Source organism: Callospermophilus lateralis, chromosome 5 (assembly GCF_048772815.1).
Source record: "Callospermophilus lateralis isolate mCalLat2 chromosome 5, mCalLat2.hap1, whole genome shotgun sequence".
In the NCBI taxonomy this organism is placed as follows: domain Eukaryota; kingdom Metazoa; phylum Chordata; class Mammalia; order Rodentia; family Sciuridae; genus Callospermophilus; species Callospermophilus lateralis.
The window spans coordinates 59,760,254-59,780,900 of record NC_135309.1 but is presented as its reverse complement, the minus strand read 5'-3'; the positions used below and the strand labels follow the sequence as shown (position 1 = coordinate 59,780,900).

General features: G+C 37.0%; 1 protein-coding gene across 1 annotated transcript in view; it reads right to left on the bottom strand.

Moving 5' to 3' along the window:
* The window catches only part of Megf10 (multiple EGF like domains 10), a 116,433-nt gene that overhangs the window by 87,394 nt on the left and 8,392 nt on the right, over nucleotides 1-20,647 (bottom strand). The window lies entirely within an intron of this gene.

The following is a 20,647-nucleotide window of genomic DNA, read 5'->3' as shown; positions in this document are numbered from 1 at the left end:
AGAAATCCCTTAAATACTTAAAAACTAAACAACAAGATCCTAAATAACTCATAAGTCATTGAAGAAATAAAAAAAGAAATTAAAACATATCTTAAAGTGAATGAATATGAAATCACATGTCAAAATTTGTGAAATGCTGTTGAAGCAGCTTGTGGGACTAAATGCCTACATTACAAAAGAAGAAAGTTATCAAATTAATTATTGCAGTCTCTATCTTAAGAAACTAGAAAACAAAGACCAAACTAAACCCAAAGGAGGGGCTTCTTTCCTTATGAGAAAGAAAATAATACAAATCACAGAAGAAAGCAATGAAACAAAAATAGAGGCAAAAGAAAAATTAATAAACAAAATATGATACTTATCAGTAAAATGGATCAGCTTTCAGAGAGACATATCAGGAGAAAATACAAATAATACCAGTATCAGAAATGAGAGAAGTGATATTATTATAGAATCTCCTGATATTAAAAATAAAATAAAGGGATATCATTAGTAATTTTATACCAATAAATTTGATAACCCAAATGAAATGAAGAAACTACAAAGCTTATTATAGTGGAAATAAATAATATGAATAGATTTACATATTTTAAAATATAGTTTAAAATCTTCCCATAAAGAAAACCCAAGTTCCAAATGGCTTTAATGGTGAATTTTACCAAATATTAAAAAAGAAACAGTACCCATTCTACAAAACTTCTTTTAGAAAATTGTAGAACAGGGAATATTTCTCAACTAGACAAAATAAAGGCATTTATAGTAAAAGAAAACTACAAACAAATATGAAAATTCTCTGTAAATATAAACAGAATGGAGTTTCCTCAACCTGACAAAGGACAAATACAAAAAGCCTGCTACTAATATTATACTCAGGGGTAAGAGAATGAATGCTTTCCCCTAAGATTAGAAGAAAAGGCAAAAAAAAAAAAAAAAAAAAGTCTGCTCTTAATAGTATTTGAAACTAGCCTGAAGGGCTCAGCAAGTATAATAAGGCAAGAAAAAGAAATAAATGTTAGCCACATTGAGAAGGAAGAAGTAAAACTGTCTTAATTTACAGACTTTTTGTAAATATCTGTGTTTATTAAAAAAATCTGATGGAATCAACAAAAAAGTACTAAGAATAACAAGAAAGTTTTAATAAGGTTTCACATAAAAAATCAATATATATAAAACCTACATTCTTTATACTAGTAATAAATCATCAAAAATGAACTTTTAAAAGCAATTCATAATAATATCAAATATGTGCAATGCTTGGGGATAAATCTAACCAAAGATGTGAAAGATCCACACACTAAAAACTAACAAGAGTGCTGTGAAAAATTAAAGTATAAAACAAAACTATCAAACAATTTGACCTATTTGATATTTACAGAACACTCCACCAAACAGCAGAATATGCATATTAAATAGTGAGGTAGACCTTGCTTACTAGTCAGATGACTTGATATTATTAAGATGTCAATTCTTTTCCAAATAGATATATAGATTCAATATGATACCAATCAAAATTCCAGAAACATTTTTTTAGAAACTGACAAGCTGATCTTAAAATTCCTATATAAATATGAATTTCTTAGAGTAGTAAAAGTCACTACAGAAAAGGAAAAACAAAAAACAAAATTGAAGGACTAACATCACCAGAGTTAAAGATTTGTTACAAAGCTAAAATTATCAAGACAGTGTAATGTTGATATAAACATAGACAAATAAATCAATGGAACAAAATAGATAATCCAGAAATAAGTCCACACAAATTTAGATAATTACCTTTTGACAAAGGCACAGAGGCAATTCAGGGAAGAAAGAAGTCTTTTCAACAATGCTGGGAAAATTGAATATCCATGTACAAATAACTTGAATATACAATCTTATAACACATACAAAAATTAACTCAAAGTGAATTATAGATCTAAATAAAAATGGGATTTTTTAATCTCTTAAAGAAAATAGAGCAGAAAACCTTTCTGATCTTGATTTGAGCAAAGAATTCTTACATATAGCAACAAAATACAATCTGCAAAAGAACAAACTAATAAATTTATTAATCAAAATTAAAGGACTTCTGCCCTTCAAAAAACACCACTAAGTGAATGAACAGACTAGTGACAAACTGGAAAAAGTATTTTCAAAAATACATATCTGATATAGAACTTGCATTCAGAATAAACAAAGAACAATTAAGAAAAAAATAAACAGATAATTTTTTTAAAAAAGTTCTGTTAACAGAACAATAAATAAATGGGCACAGGATTTGACCTTTCACTAAAGAAGACACAATAAGGATAAGTAAAGCTCATGAAAAGATGTTCAACACCATTAGTCACTACAACGGTTCAATATAAAAACACAGCAAGACATTAATAGACATGTATTTGAATGATAGCAATTAAAAGGATTGTGTATCAAGTGCTGGAAAGGATGCAGAAAAACTTGAACTCTTTACATATGACTAGTGAAAATGTAAATGAACGACCACTTTGGAAAAGTTTGTCAGTTTCTTAAAAAACTGATAGACTTTTGGGTTGTCTCTAGATTTTGGCTGTCATAAATAAAGCAGCTCTGAACACCTGTGTACAAACACCAAGTGATTCAGCCATACCATCCCAGGTATCACTCAAGAGAAATGAAAACATATGTCCATGCAAAAACTTGTACTTAAATTTTCAAAACAGCTCTTTTATAATTATCAAAAACTAGAAACTATCCAAATATGCAAGTTGGGTGCAGTGGTACACACCTGTAATCACAGTAACTCTGGAGGATGAGGCAGGGGGATCAGTCTCAGCAACTTAGTGAGGCACTAAGCAACTAAGCAGGACCTTACCTCAAATTTTTTAAAAAGCAATAATAATTAAAAGGCTACAGATGTAGCTTAGTAGTAAAGTGCCCAAGGTTCAATCTCCAGGATCTTCTCAAGATGTGCATAACAATATGAAAGGATAAATAAATTGTGGTATATCCATGATAGCAAACTACTTGGTGATAAAAAGGAATGAACTAATGATGCTCAGGACAGTACAGATGAATCTCAAGGGGACCATTCTGAATGAAAGAGACCAGGCACAAAATAGAACATACTGTATTATTTAATTTATATAAAGCTTTAGAACATACACAATAATCTAGAGTGACAGAAAGCAGATCCATGGTTGCCTATGGTAGACAGAAAAGAGAGGAGGAGACAGAGGAATTACAAAGAGGTTGCGAGGAAACATTTGTTATGTGATGAGCAGGTTCACTACCATGATTGAGAGCTTCACAGCTGTATATGTATGTCAATACTTGCCAAATTGTACACTTCAATATGAGCACTTTATTTTGTGTAAATTTTATCTCAATAAAACTGTTTGTTTGTTGTTTTTAAGTAACTAGAGTGTGAATAGAACGTCCAGAGAGGAGCAAAGAGCTCTCTCAATATAGGAAAATTGTCAGGGAGGAAAATTTAAGCTAACATTAAAACGCTGCACACACTGCAGTTTCAGTAAGAGTCCACAGTTATGGGTATGGGGAGTCTTCAAAAGCCTATGAAGCATTGACTTGAAACTCTCTCAAGAAATATGTTTGGGGAAATGCTAATACATTAAAAAAAATCACAATGTGAATTCCTACCAAGCTTTTCCTCTACAAACTAAATTACTTGTACTGAAAAAAAAAAAAAAAAAGTTTGTGTTGAAATAGACTTGTAATGGATCCTGCACAAGGGATTGAAATACCATCTGTGGAGCACATAATCCTATTCACTTATTTGAAAATGGAAAGAGTTTTTGTCTAATTCCACACTGACATAGGCATTATCTATTTTGGCCATAACTCTCACACTGGGTCTCTGAGTTGAATCAGATTTAAGAAACATAAGTAACATGATCCTAATGAACCACAGTTTCAAAATGGTGACAAGTACTGAAATAGGCTCTAGTTTGCTTAGTAGAAATTACTAACAATTCAGCCTACAACAGTCGGATGATACAACTGTAAATTAATTCAATCTGAGAAAGATTTAAAAATCATCCACAAACAGTTCAGAAAAGACACCAGAATGAAAGGGCTTACATTTGAGACAAATTATCTCCTGCTTGGCCTGTTCTGTCTGTAAAAAATGCATAAGAATCCTACAGGAAGTGCCATACCAGGCACTTCTGATTTTAGAATGGCATTTCTCTTGGTCTGACCACTCTCTGTGCAGGCACAAAATTCTTTCAGAAATACCCTTTCCCACAGCATGTTTTCTGCCACATGGTATTTCCCCTGGTCTGGCCTACGTGGTCTTGCTGGAACTTGTCTCCAGACATTTTGCCCACTACATCTGAATCACATGATAAAAAAAAAAAAAAAAAAAAAAAAAGACCAGCATTAGACAGAGCTAAGAGGTAAGGGAGGTCACAGTTGGAGCTACCACTTTCCCACTCAGTCTCCTCACCTTCCTGTCTCCCCTATGGTGGCCTTTGAACATTTCCTTGTGGACATCTCATATTCTTTCCCCTCTCCTTTCATGTCTACACCAGTTTGAGAATACATGGAGTCTTCTTGCCCAAGGCGCAATACCTAATAATGACAGCTAATATTATTCCCCTCGTCCGAAACATTTGCTTTTCAGTATAGAAAGTTTAAGCCAAATGTATTAGTTAAGCTATAGAATTTCTTCAGAAAGAAGAGCAAAAGCAGGCTTCAGTGTTTTTGCTACTTGGATGCCCTACCAAAATCCAGAGAATATAAACTCAAGTGCCTTCAGGAACCAGAGGGTTGGATGAATCAGGGGAGTACTATACATCAGTGAGGCCCAGGAAAACTCACAGAGCTTGCTTATCAGCAAGCTGAGTTGTCCTCAGTCTCCTGTCTAGTGTCACATGGGAACATCAAAGACGGTGTCCAAGTGGCCTGATGAAAGTTGGAAGATGAAAGTTCTAAGTTTTATGGTAAAATATGTTAAAATACAAGACATTGTATGGACCAAACAAAACATGATCCTACATCATAAGATGGGCATGATAGTGTGCACTGACAGTCCCAGCTATTCAAAGGGTTGAGGCAGGAAGACTGTTTGAACCTGGGAGTTCAAGGTCAGCCTGGGCAACATGGCAAGAGACTGTCTCAAAAAAAAAAAAAAAATCTAAAACATGATTATATGTCAGATCATCTAGCTGCTAGTGGGAAAACTGAAACACAGACTCATTTACAACTATTTACAAAAATATCAGGGAAGTTCCTGAAAGAACATGTGATAAAAGGCCTTCAAGTTCTTCTGAGGTCACATTTTAAACTTAACTGTCCTTTTTCCTTGATTTTTAGTGTTTGACCCTGCCAAATCTGTTATTTACATAGCTATTCTAAATTTCACATCAAGAGCCACTTTATACCATACATATTGACAACTTTACTTGGAACAATTGGCCATGAAATACTTCTATTGGTAATAGTTCAAAATTTGGAGGAGCGGTCCAGCTGACACTGTTCCCATCAGGGTCTCCCTCCCTGCCCCAGCAAAAATAAGGAAGTGTCTGTTATATCCTCTCAAGACTTAACTACCATCTTCCCTCTCTTGGGTTGTTAAAACAGATGATTGTCCTTACAGGAAAGTAAAGACCCAAAGAAAGAATCTCTAGTCAAATGTAAATTTTTTATTTCTAAATTTATAGAAAAGAAAACTAAATCCCTTAAAGCAATGTTTTGCAAATAAGTAGATTCTGATGAAACTAGCTGTTTCATCAGACTCTAAGGAGAAAAGGGGGAGGGAGGAGGGAAAAAATTTCATGGTCAAATAAATTTAAGACACTCCTTTACTGCAGGCATTCTGGGAGCCTTTAACAGGCAAAAGTAATCTCTAAGAACTGGATCCAGAACGTGGCACTTTACAGCCTAACTGAATAATGCAACAGTGAACCCTGCAGGATGAGTATCCCATAGCTCATGCCAGGGACAAGAAACTACAGGCAATGCCCAGGATTCAACTTTCTGGAAAGCTATGATCTGGGATCAACAAACAGGTTTCTTGGGGTGGGGTCGGGGAGGTGGGGTACATTTCCTTTTAAGTCCCTTAGTTCCGTGCTAAGCAATAAACTAACTTAGTTATTGTTTTTAAGCTTAAACAGTCATTAGTTTGACTACCATATCTTTAAACCAGTTGTAACTGCCTTTTCCACTGCAATGTATCCAGCTGGGCTTTCATGGAAGCCTACCTCCAGATGATGCTGCCCTCTGTGACCTAAAAAAGAAGTCTTCTTTTCACTCTCTAGGCATTCTAGCTGATTTCCCCCAGGGCTTATTTTAGAATTATTTATCAAGGAAAAAAAAAATATAGTTCTGGAACTTAGGATAAAGCTACAGCTGAGAAAAAACCAGGGTCAATGTAGCATTGATTCTACCAGCACATCAGTCTCTCACTCCCCTTGGCATCTCTGTGTGTGGCCCAGATGGATGCCCTACGTTTACCACCAGATTATCTGTAAAAAATGCTGGCAGTCGCTATCCCAGGCTGAAAACAAGCAAGTCTGTCACCACCTGGTCATGTCAATGCTTTGTGGTGGTTCATTCAGATCAAAATGTGTTTTTTCCCATTATTTTTAAATTACTTTGCCCTAAAAAGATTGAACCGTAGTACAATAAAAATTGCTTCTCAGTTCTGGGCTTTTATATTAGCTATTATCTGTTCCTGCAAGGATATTGCATAAATTATTAAGCCTGTAAAAATTCTACCTGTCCTACAAAGACTGCAATTTCAGGAACTCACTTTCCAGAGATAAAGCAGGATTCCTCATTGTTTCTCTTTGTCCAGTCTTCATGGTGCTCTATAGTCAGGCTTGCTTTAGCAAGAAAAAAAAAAAAAAAAAAAAAAAAACAGGCAGCAGACCTTATTTCCATCTGATTAAACTGGGACTATCTTGAATTCATAGAGGATTTTTTAATTAAACTCATAGCTTCTATATATAAAATTTTAAGTAGCAAGCAAGCGTTGGCAATCAGTGAAACAACAAAGGTTTCCTGCATTATTTATTAGATCCTATCTTCATTACTAGCAGAGTCCAACAACCCAAACCAGAAAACATAAGTTTAAGTTCCAGTAGATGTGTGGGAAAATTGGCATTTCTGCTTGTTGCAGTTTGTGGACAAAGGGCCTTTCCCTGCATTTACTGGTAGGTTCCTCTGAACCAAGTCGGACTCCATAGCAACAGAGTGCAGGGTCCCTATGGAAACGTGAAAAAATCCACTGTCGGTGGCAGGAAGGGCATCATGGGTAGGTATACTTAGGGGCATGCCATCTGATTGTTGTCACTTCAGGGTCTCTGGCTGGCCTAACAGGATTACCTCACTTTTATCTCTATTCAAAAGGGTCTACTAAAAAGAGCCTGTACACTCAAGTTTTTTTTTTTTTTTTTTTTGGAAATACTTGATAAGATCACAACTTTATTATTAAACAAGCCTGTGAGAATCAAACAAACCCAGAACAGAAGGTCCTGCCTGCCTTGAACTTGAAAGAGAAGTGCTTCTGCTTTCCTACAGCCCTCACCTGGCTCTCTAAATCCACAAGCTTTCCCTTAAACAATCCTCTGCCATAGGCTGAATCTTCATGGCTCAAAACAGGGATCTTGTCTGGCATTCAGCAACTCCCAGTCCGGGCCCAAAGATTTTTAGCAGGAAAATTCCAAAATGCACAAAGCCTGAAATGTGTCCTTACATCATCGCCGGGCGGGAAAGAAAAGACCTCTGTGCAGCTTTGCCCCAAAGCCTTGCTTGGTTGGCCAATTGTTCAAGCCTGTCCATCCTGCTCCTAAATAGACACCCCCTGTGGCTGACACATGTGACTACTGACAATCATTTTCAATCCCCAATCAAAACTGTGGGCAACGGTTAGTTTAACAAGTATTCGGGCTTACAAAGAGGAAGTTAATCTTTCCTGGGGACAATATAGCAGGCACAGTAAACATGATTTCTCCATTAAATGATAAAGCTAAGTACAATAGAAGTCTACAACCTGGTAAGTGATTTAGGAGCCACAATTTGTATCTCCATGATTCTGGAGGTCCAAAATGCCTCAGAATGCCAGACAGTCATTACAAAGGTAACACTCCAGGTATTGGGTGTGGGGGGGGCACTCTAACCACCCACTGCCACTACAGTGTCACTCTACATCACTTGCCCTTCCTCTCTTAATCCTGACGAAGCCTCAGAATTCTTTAAACACAATGTTTAGGAAGCCATTTCTAAGAGTGGCTCTCTCAAAAAGAAAGGTGTTTTTTTCTTGTTAATTCCAGCATAATATAACTTAATATTTCAATATAAAAAGAAGAAATAGGGCAAGAGGTATGGGATAGAGGGCAACTAGCCTAATGTGTGGCCTATCTGTCTCCTAGAAGGAAAGGGGGCCTGGTAAATAGGCTGCAGGTGTTTGCAAGCCCTCTCCCCAGCGTGTGGGTTTAAACTCGCTGCTTTCTGAACCATGACATTCAAACAAGAGCAGAGTTCATCTGCAGAACATCTTTTCATATAAACACCAACCACAGTTCCAGCTCCTTATTTGCCTACAGCCAGTTCAGTTTTGCATAAAGTTAGCCAAGTTAATAATCAGCTGTGAATATTTATTCACTGCTCTGGTAATCAATTGTCACACTCTTCTCTGCTAAGAACAGGAAATCATATAGAGTTCAGTGTGTGGGAGTTAAGGCTTCTTATTTACGGTCCCAAAGTTCTCTTAACGAGTGCCAAAGACAGACTGGGCACTTCCATGGGAACTGATCTCTCACCATCAGAGATAGCCTGCAAGGCAGTAGGGAGGGCGACCCAGTTCCCAAACCTCTTCCCACAGTCTTCCTTGCAAGTCACATAGCCTGAATGCCCCATTAGAGTTTTAACTCTGAGTGGGCATTTGACTTCCATTGAACAAAAAAATAGGGTAACATGCTTAAGTCTACCCCAAGGAAAACAATTGTCAAATGGTCGCTTCCTTCACAGCAGCATCCAGCAGGGGAAGACAAGGCATCTGGGGCAAAGAGAATGGGAGCTAGACTGGAGAAGGGACCCCTGACCATCTCCTCTGTCCATTCATGATTCCGCTACAGGCAGCCCTGCTTACAATGATCTTCTTTGTCTGCCATCAGCCAAGATGAAGCCAAGGACATCCAAGGGAGAATGTATGGCTGGCTTTGTGTCTGGATTTACCAATCCATCCCACACAGGGGTAGTTGCCAACTTCCCACTCTGCCGTATTTCCTGTGAGCTTTTCCAAGTCCCATGTAACCAAATATCCAGGCGATCTCCAACTTGGTAAGAGTCCGTTTCCAAAGATCTGCATTTAGCTCCAAGCACATGAGAGTGTTGTCAGTGATTGTGACATCCCCAAGGCAGCCTCCGAAGCTCACTTACTTCAAAATGCTCCTAAATGAACCACGGTCGTGTGGGGATCATGACTGTCCACTCCTCCCCACGGGTCAGCACGTGTGCATTTCAGTTTGTCCGAGAGCTCCCCTCCCTGCCATGGGATGAGAGGTTCCTCCTCTCCCTATGGAGCTTGTGGTTGGGGACAGTGGGAGACCATGAGACCCCTCTGGCTCCCAAGCTCCCCTAGGCCTGCCAATAGTGGAAGTCTTGGGAAAGGAGCCCTGTGGGACTTTGAGAGGAGAAGAGAACAGGCACCCATGCTGTTGCTGAGGGTAGGGGCTTGGCCTTCCTGCCGGTTTGGATCCCGGGGCCTTCGTTAATCAAGTCTCAGTCTCAAGCTATCTCCTATACCAGCTGCCAAAACAGGCTTTTTATGTTTTTGCTTTTGTTTTCCTTTTCTGCTCTCACCTGTTCTTTCTACTCAAGCCTTTCTGTTGCTTTCTGAAGGATAAGTTGTCCCCTTTGATCTCCCGCCCTGCTCTTATCTTTAAGCCAAGTAAAAATGGCTTAAAAAAAAAATACAAAATTTTTAAGAAGAACAGTATCACTAGTAATTAGAGAAATTCAAAATAAAACAAGATACTATTTTTTTTTTCCACCCAACAGATCAGAAGTAATAATAATACTGCTGACAGAGATGTGGGGAAATGGGCAGAAGGGGGAGGGCAGGTAAATTGTTGCAACCTGTCTGAACAGTAATTTAGGAATTTGTATCAAAACACATTAATACATGGTTAGGGTTGTTCTTGTCTCTCAATATGCAATATCCCCTTCCCACAGAAATATATTATACAGATGCTCTTGTAGCCTGGTTAGGCCATGTAACTAAATTGTGACCATGTGATATAAGAGGAAATGGAATGTGATCACTTCTAGGAACCTTCCTTAGGAAACAGCTGGAATTGTTACTTGCTTCCTTCTCCCACCTTTTTCATCTGCTACTTGGGACCTAGATTGAGGTGTGAAGGTCAATAATGGCATATGAAAATAAAGACCCAGAGATGGTGGAACAGATAGATTACAAATGGCCCATGTCCCTCACTGGCTTCCCCACCTCCGGGCAACTCTTCGCTGTGGTTTGGCCCTCCCAATAGTTTGGTTTTGGTTAGTGTGTCCCCCAAAAAAGGGTTCATGTATTAGAGGCTTGGTCCCCAGGATGGTGGTGTTGGGAAGTAGTATGTATAAACCTTTAGGAAATGGGGTTGGGTGGGAATTTTGGATTGGTGGTGGTATGCTCTTTAAAAGGGGTTGAGGTAGTTCTCCTGGGACCCTGGCTAGTTCTCATAAAAGGGTAATTATAAAAGTTTTAAGCCTGCCCTCCCCATCCTCTCTGGCTTCCTGTCTGATGATGTGATCTCGTTTCCACTCATACTCCCACCACCATGTGATACAATCGAGAGAGTCCTCATCATAGCTGAGCCAATGCCAGTGATAACTATGCCTATGAACCACCAGAACTGTGAGCTAAATGAACCTCTGTTCTTTATAAAGTTAGACTGCTTCAGGTATTTCATTATAGTAACACAAAACAGACTACTATACCCTTTGTACCAGAAGTTCTACTTAAAATAATTTATCTTATGAATCACTTAGGTGTGCAAAGAAATATATAAAATGATGCTCACTGTAATAAATAAATTATTTAAGTGACTAGCATTAAGATACGTCAATATAGTAATACCCAGCCACAAAATGATTAATTTATTAGTCATGTAAATTAAGAATTAATTTATCAGATGTAATTTATTTATAAGGAAATATATCCACAATATAATGTCTAATGAACTAAACAGTTTGTTGAAAAAAATGTAAGTATGCATGATACAATCTATATATTTGTTTTGGATTTAAAGAAATGGAAAAATATTTATAAAACTATACACCAAAATGACAGGACAATGAGTTAATTATTTTCCCCCTCTGTTTTCCACGGGCCAAAAGAAAAAATGGCTTCCGTGTGAAAGATAATTTTATGAAAATTTTTTAAAAACACAATAAATTCCTCTCTGTTTAAAAGTAGACTAAATAGAATGGCAAATATCAAGAATTCAAGCAATAATAAGAGCTGGCAAGGATGTAAGGAAAAAGGTACACTGATTCATTGCTGGTGGGATTGCAAAATGATGCAGTATGGAGATTCCTTAAAAAACTTAGAAGGGAACCACCATGTGACCCAGCTATAAGAAAGGGAAAGAACTGGAAGAGGGAGGGGGGAGCAAGAGGACAGAAGGAAAGAAAGGGGAAAGGAGAAAGGATGAGGAAGGAAGGATGAAGGAAGAAAACAGAAAAGGGAAGTGAGCAAGAAAAAAAAAGACAGAACAGACACTACAGATTTGGGGACACACTTGACCTGTTTGTGCTTTTCCTCTTTTCATGTTAAGAACCCAATCAAAATTCTAAATTAGACAACTATATGGAGTCTCGGGCAAAATGCAGAATGAGGACAATGAGAAGATAAGAGATAGCTGATATTTGTAGAGGAAATTAATATCCTGCAGAAAGAGCCCCACAGCTGCTACTCTCATAACTTCAGACAATAGGTGGGATGAGCCAAAGACCAAGAAGGGAAAGAGCACACAAGATGACCTGAAAGGTTGTGATTTCACTTCCAAAATAACCATGAGATTTGAGAAATGCAATTAATATTATTTAACATTTACAAAATTTATAACATTTATAAAAGGTAAGAATTATATGAAAAGAATACATGACTATGTTGGCTATCATGGTAGCTAGGCAAAAAAAAACAGTACATTTATTTATTTTAACAAAGATATGCAAAATTCAATAAACTGAGGTAGTCAACTGGGTTGAACATTCTTATTGAACTTGAAACATACTAAGAAATAATGTCTCCATTAAAGAATACAAGATAGGCCATCTGGAATAGAAGATGGGCTCTGAATGCTGCATCTAGATAGTAATCAAAGATACGTTCTTTAAAAAGTCAGCAACAATACAAAGGAAGACCAGGCAGCCTTAAGAAAGCAGGAAATCCTGACACATGTGACAACATGGATGAACCTCAGGGCATTATGCTAAGTGAAATATGCCAATCATGAAAGGATGAATACCATATGACTACTCATGAAGTGTTTAAAGTGTCAGACTCATAGAAAGTAGAAAGAATGGATGCCAAGAGCAGGGCAAAGAGAGGGAGGAAGAGTTAAATGGGTACAGAGTTTTAGTCTCACAAGATGAAAAATCCAGAGATCTGTTGCGCAACAATGTGAATATATTACCACTACTAGACCGTGCACTTTAGGATGGTTAAGATGATAAATGTAATGTCATTTTTTACCACAATAAAGGTAGGTATCCAGAAAAAGTCAACAAGTAAAAAAGGAGATTACCAAATTATATTAAAAAATAAACTAAAAAACATAAGATGCATGATTATTTGCTTAAAGGGTAACTATCTTTTGACCTTGTTAAGATTTTGAATTATGTACAGAAATCTACTTATATGTATAATCAAAATGTATAGTGTTCATAGTTTTACTTTTAAAAAATTATTTGTAATATTTAAGAAAATATGTCTGTAGAATAAAAGGTCAGCCTTCTAATTTCAGTTTTTAAATATGTTATAAAACAATTGATGTACAATGCTACTTTAGAGTTGAATACTAAATATTAAAACATTTTTAAAAATCTAAGATTTCATTTTATTTACAATTAAGCCTTATAAGATTTATAAAATTTATTTAAATACACAGGAAGTTCTGTCAGTTTGGAAGATGAGTTAATTAAAATGAAAATCAAACTTATAAAATGTGTAAACTCCATTTTAAAAACTTCAAGGTGTTTAAGTTTGTAAAGCAGTAGACAAAGTCCTCCATATTTTATTAAAATTTGTGAGTCTGATGAATGAAAAACATCTATAAGCTGAATTTTGCATAAAAAGCAACTAGATTTTTGGATGTATAATGCTAGTAAGTCAAATATTAATTATAAATTCAAAGTGAATTTCTAGGTAGGCTTTCCTACATTGCACATGCTCATGTACATAGGCACACCAACACACACACACACACACACACACACACACACCAAAAACTAAACATTTAACAATACTAAATAGCAATTAGAATACCCAGGTGGTCTGGCTTATTGTACCAAGAAATCATTGCCTTTATAATTTTGAAGCAAAATTTTTTCAAAGTATTTTTGTTATAAAAATTAATTCCACATTTAAACTTGATTGCATTTCAAATTTAAAATGGCTATGTGTGTATTACAGATTTAGAATCAAAAAACAAAAATGGGCTTTTTCATTTCAAGAACACGCTGTCTATTCAGAGAAAAAGCAAATGAAAATGCATTTTATATGACTAGACAGGAACTGATTATATTAATTATCTCTAATCACAGTAATCACAAACACATGGAAATAAATTAATTAATTGAGATGCACACTTCAAGTTTTGGCAAGTCAGCTTGATATTCATGATAAAGAATTGCTGTGAAGCTGGGCACAGTAGCACATGCCTGTAATCTGAATTTGGGAGGTTGAGGCAAGAGAATCACAAGTTCAAGGCCAGCCTGTGCATCTTAGGGATGCCCTGTCTCAAAATATACTAAAACAGGACTGGTATGTAGCTCAGTGCAGAGGACTTGCCTAGCATGTGCAAGGCCCTGGGTTCAACTCATTGCTGAAATAGTAATAATAATAAAGAACAAAAAGAAATTTCATGGAATTATTTAATTTCATGAAAATCTTTCAACTTAATGTTTATATAACTTAGAGCTATGGTAGAATGATTCCAGAGTATTTTTAACTGATATCCAAACACTATTGAAACCAAAGCAAGAACCCTCACTTTCAGTTTGTAATACTATACATGCAAGTGTCTCACAATGTTCAAAACACTTTCATGTCTTACTTGATCCTAACAGTAAGTCCATGTGATTAATAGCTGTTAAAACACACCTTACACATAAGAAAGTAATGTTCATAGAAATTAAACCCAGTATTCAAGGATACTGTACATACAAGGTAGCTTTGGGATTTGTTCTGTGTTTAATTTGCCTGTTTCTTCCATTCTAGGTTGAGAATCTGAGCCTTTTTTTTCTAGGAAGCCAGGAAGATTAAGTAATAAATGTAACAGTTTTCCTTGGAAAACTATATGTGGCCATGCACATGATGCTTAGGTGCTTGAATGTGCATTTATGGTCAGATGATGAGTATATGGAAAGAGGAGAACAGTATCCAGAGGTTTCTCAACCACAAACTTTTAAACTATCACACTTCTTACTTCCCTCTCTCCTTAACATAACTGTAGATCTATATATTCATTAGGATCGATGTAGGTAACAAAAAGTATTGGCTAACTCGCAGCCATCTCATGAAGAACCACAGAAAATAGCAATGTACACAACAGGAATATTTATTATAAAACTGATTATGTTAATAAAAATATATTGGAGCATGTCTGAGTCAATATTTATTTAGGTACCTGAGATTTTAATTGATAGCACTTTTTAAGAGGTCATTTTTGTGGCATTAAAAAACATGTATCTGTATACACACACACACACACACACACATATGAAAACACATACACATATATACATGTACACATACACATATACATTAAAAACATTTCCTCATTAATACTTAAAGTTCTCCAAATAAAAAATAAACAAACACATCCATAGTGCTTCTTAACACAGATTAGGCAAGAATACTAATCCAAGGATGAATTAAATTAGGGTTTAATTAAATTTATGACCAGAGTAAAATCTCCTCAATCACAGATTTCTTTATGTCCTAGTAGTCTTCTTTATGAAAATTTTTCCAACCCATTCTCTTTGTCAACCAGTTTCTTAGAAAAGGCTTCTTGCCTTGCCATACACCACTCTCTTGTTTGTTCTTCATGCCTGATAACAGGCCTTTATCTGCAAGAAAAAAAGCCTGTTCCTCAAAGTGTGCTCTGTGGACCAGCAGCTTCTGCACAGCCTCAAAATTCAATAGAAATACATATATTTGGGCCCCAGACAAGACCTACAAAAATAGAACCTGAATTTTAACAGCCTCCCAGATATTCCGCTGGCACATTTCAGTCAGAAGCAGAGCTGGTCTCTTCATTGTGCTTCATACATAAGAAAACTAGATTTTTTCCCTCCAAGAAACCCCACAGCTGATGAAATGAACTACCACTTCAGTGGGTACCAGCTGCCTGTTGTATGTGAACATGGAAAAGGAGCCATATCTTGAGACAGTTTCCATAAACCCCAGGCCACCCCAGCCATGAAAGTGTAAGTGAAGAAATTTCAAGATCTTTCTGAGCTACCCTTCTTACTGAAAGTACGGAGAAGGAGGAAGCACCTGCCTAGGCTCCTGTGCTAGATTTCTGGAAGGTACTTATGTAGCAGTAAGCACTATCCTGAACACCCACCAAGTACACCTATGAGGTTGGTTGGCCTCAATCAACACATTTGTGATCTATTTATTTAGTTTCTCTAAAGTTCTTTGTTTTTAGAGAACTTTTAAAAATCCAGTTTCAAAAGAACACTATTTCATTGATTATAGTTACTTTAAAAAGAAAGAATACAAATAACAATGATTGCTGGTGAGGATGTGGGAGAAAAGATACACTTACACCTTGTTGGTGGGGCTGCAAATTAGTGCAATCCCTCTAGAAAGCAGTATGGAGACTCCTCAAAAGATTAGGAATGGAACCACCAAATGACCCAACCATCTTACCCCTTGGTTTCTATCCAAAAGAACTAAAATCAGCATACTATAGTGATACATGCATACCAATGTTTATGGCAGCACAATTCACAATAGCCTAGTTACAGAACCAGTGTAGGTGCCCATCAATAAAAATGGGTAAGGAAAATGTACTATATATACACAATGGAGTTTACCCAGTCATGAAGAATGAAATTATGTCATTTGCTGGTAGAGGGATGAAACTGGAGCTCATCATGCTGAGTAAAATAAACCAGATTCAGAAAGTCATGGGTCAAATGTTTTTTCTCATATGCAGAAGCTAGAGAGAAATAAGGATTAAAAAAGGGCGATCTCATAAAAATCAAAGGGAGAAGAGAGGAGTAAAAAAAAGGGAATCAAGGAAAACAAGGGATAAAAAAGAACAAGTAGTGGGGATTGAAATGGAGTAAATTATGTTAGGTGCATTTATAATTATATAACTATAACTCACTAATAAAAACATAAGTTTTTTTAAAAGATGTGCATTCCATATCAAAAAAAAGAAAGACTTGAATGTAGAGTACATAGAATTGAATTTGTGAATAAAAGTAAATTTATTGACTGCTTTTCAAATTAGCTAATAAAAGTCTTTGTTTATTTGTTTGTTTGTTTTAATCTATGAAGTCAGGTAACCATAATGGAACTAAGAAATTATTAACAAAATATACACAGGTGTTAGATAACCCTTGGTTCATACAAATGTTCTGTCACTTTCATTTCTTTTATTTTGGTTAAGCATCTCATTTTCCATTTAGAGCATATATCAGCACCATCCCCCACCATTCACCACCAATTGATCAAACTGGAAAAGTTATTTAATGTCTCAAAGGCTCAGCTTCCTCATCTATAAAATGAGTATAATTATATCTGCCTCAAAGTGATCTTCTAGGAATTAAATAAGATAATACGTGTGTCCGCCCCATAGAAAGCACTCAGTAGGATTAACTATAACTTTGTTGTTGCCTTAAATACATTTTAAAAGAGCTTAGGAGAAGCACTTTAGGATCAGGAAGTATATCTGACTCAGATACCTTTATAATCTCCAGAGCTCAGCCCATTGGTTTTTACATTATAGATACCAAATCAATGAATGTTAAAATTGATTGAGTTGAATCCATTGTGCTGAATCTGATTTTTCCTATGAAGAAGGGGAAGAAATGACTTGTTATAAGAAACAATGAATTCTCTTACATGGAAAAGTAGACTAGAAACCTGCATTCTTCCCAAGCAGAAGTTCCACTAAACCGCATGGCCCTAGCACCCTATTCTGTGGTCTCTGTACACTATTCTTACAGTTCTGAGACACTATTAATAGACCCTTCACCAAGGTGAGCCTGGCTAGGTGTTTTCTGAGGCCACCCCTCCATTGTCCCTGCTGATAGAGAACAGACTTGAGTGGTGGGAACATGAGTTTAAAGGAATAATTCTATAAACAGAGCCCACTGTGCTAGCCCCCACATACTTTCTTTTTTTAAAAGGAAAGGAAGCTGGCTTTGAACACTTGATCCTCCTGCTTCAGCCTCCCAAACCACTGGGATTACAGGCATGTGCCACTGCGCCCAATTTAAAACAGCAATTTATGGCTGGGGACATAGCTCAGGTGGTAGAATGCTTGCCTCGCATGCCCAAAGCCCTGGTTCAATCCCCAGCACCACAAAAAAAAAAAAAAAAAAAAAAAAAAAAAAAGAAAGAAAGAAAGAAAGGAAAGGCAATTTACCTTCAGCCCTCCTGATAAGTAATTCCCCCTAACTTCAAAATCTTTGAACAGGTTCCAATTAGAACTAGCAGCATGAGCCAAACTAATCTAGAGCTGTCATGTGGGGTAGGGACTTGAAAGTCTGATGCCATACTGACAGTCAAAAGGTGGACCTGGGCAGGACTTTCTCGAAACTTCCCTGAGATCCCCAATAAAACTGGAGGGCAGGAAGGGCACGCTGTCCCTCTCCCATCTGAAAGAACCCACTCTCTCCTTTGAGGGTATCCCCTTTTCCCCTTGCCTATCCTTTGGATACACTTGTACCTGTTTCTCTGAGCAACATGTCTGAAATTTTTTTGGCTTGATGTAAGAATGGGTCTCCACGCTGCCTCACTTTCACAGCAGGCCTCTGCCCTGTAACAATGGCCAGCTCTGAAATATTAGGCAACTCTCCAGAGGAGGAGGACTAGAAAAGATGACACTTTAGCATGCATGTCCTTAACAATTTCCTGATGAAGAGCTAGGGTTTTTTGTTTTGTTTTCAAGTAGACAGAATATTTATTTATTTATTTATTTATTTGTTTGTTTGTTTGTTTTAGCTATACAGGACAGTAAAATATGTATTTTGACATATTATACATACATGGAGCCTAATTTCCCATTCATGTGGTTGTACATGATGTGGAGTTACACTGGTTGTGTATTCATATATGAACACAGGAAAGTTGTCTGATTCATTCTACTGTCTTTCCTATTCCCATTCAGTTTTAATATTTGTAAAGCTTTCTAATCTTTGAAGCTAGGAAGGAGGATAGGGAAAGGTAAGAACCAAAAGTACAGGTTGCTTACAGTAGAGCTGGGTGGGCCAGCCAGGTCCCCACAGGAAAGGGCAGAAGGTAAGCCCAGGTCAAGCCTCCAGAATAGCCCTCAGCAGTGCCATCTACTGTGCCCAGGCTGTGTGGAGGAACAGGAGGATGGGATTCAGCTCCCCTGAAGGGGCTACACAAAAGAAACTCTCTTCAAATACAGGCATTTATTTGTATAAAAGCATCCTTTTTTGCCTTGCAGGTAAACTGAGTACCAAACATTAAACTAAAACAAGGACTGACTCCTGCATTTCCATTCCTTTGGGAACTGGAAACAGTTAAACATGGTGACTGTGCTATCCTCCTGCCAGCAAAACCTGGTTGAAAAAGAGCTGATAAAAAACACGACCCAAAATCCTGTGTTTGCTCTTCCTTCTCCATTCACAAGGGTGCTTCACTAGAGCCAGCTGTGAGAGCACAGAAGAGTGACTACCAGGCACCCCCAAAAACAGGGAAGTGAGAGAAGAAGGCAATCTATCTCTGGGGGTTCAGTAAAGAAATCAAGATATCACAGTCAAGAGATGCAAAATACTCTTAAAGAGACCAAATAGCTCCCAGGCTGTGAGAGGAGAAAGTAAGCTGATTAAATATATTAACATATCTAAAGGGAAAATGTTTTAGTCTCCAGGGGCAGCTGGTCAGCTGGGAGGCCTAAGAAAAAGAGAATTCCAATGGAAAATGCCAAAGGTGTCCATCCAAGCAGTCCAGGGGTCACCTTGCAATCTGTCTGATAGAAGACAAAGATTTATTTTGACCAATAAAATTCCAGGCACTATATGAACTTCCTTAACTTTCCAAGAATGGCTGCACTATTGAATCAAATAACAGAGAGGCTGAGCTATGAAAGGCTCTGGCTCTGAAACTCTGAAACTCTAACTGACCTTGCTTGGATCCACACTCCCTGTAACAGGTGGCCAATAAAATCTGCTTCCCACCTGCCTGCCGGCCTTCAAGAAGATGATGCAGGGCCAAAAGATAGAGGGAAGAAAACCCCTCCAACTCTGTGTAAGGTGTGACATAGCATCTTGGCTTTCTGAATAGGTCCTATGATCTGAGTTAATATAAATGCATCCTGGAAGACAAAAGTAGTGTCTCTGTGTATTGACAAGTATGCTTTACAGACATCAAAATAACAACAACAGAGGATTCTAGAAATGGGCCAGCCTGGCCAGCCAGGTCTCCACACCTCAGCACTGTGTGCTAAGTTTTGCTTTCTTTTCAAAGTTTCACATAAGCCCAGGGCCAACTGAGATCAGTTCATGATTATTCTCTAAGATGTTTGATATAAACATGTAATTTTTCTTACTCAGCATCATTATTAATCAAAGACATGCAAATTAAGAAAAAATTGCAAAGGGAAAATTGGCACCCGGTAAAAGCTAAAAGGCATTCTCATTTGCTGTCAGTGTGTATATAAACTGGAAATATTCAAAAGTCTTAGAAATATGTACGCTTCTGACCCAGCAATTCTCCTTACAGGAATTTAGCCTTTCTCAATTAAAAACATGAACAAGTATATAACCACAATGATGGGTTTCAGAGTAGTTCATAATAGGTCTAACTTGGAATTATATAAATATTTAAATGTTGAAATAAGTTAAATAAATAGCTATAATGCAATAATATACTGGCATTGCAATATGTTTCAAAAGTACATTTTCTGACCCAGAAAGCCATTCACAATGTATTTTTAAATTTTCTTCTTTTTATCAAATTACACGTTCTGGGTTTTGGGGGGGGGTGTTATTGTTTTGTACACTTATTATCATGTATAGCTCTATAGGTTCTAAATCAAAGTTGAGGAGCTGCCCTTATCTGCACAAAGAATAGAATCTAAAAGTTGGAAGGAAATTGAGGTATGTACTGAACCCAAGTCTTCTATGAGACACAAAAGGTCCAAATGATTTATCTGAGGCCACCCAGCTGAGTGATGGCAGAGCCAGTTCCACAAACTCAGATCTGTCCAGACATTTCTGTTGCCTGCAAATTACAGTA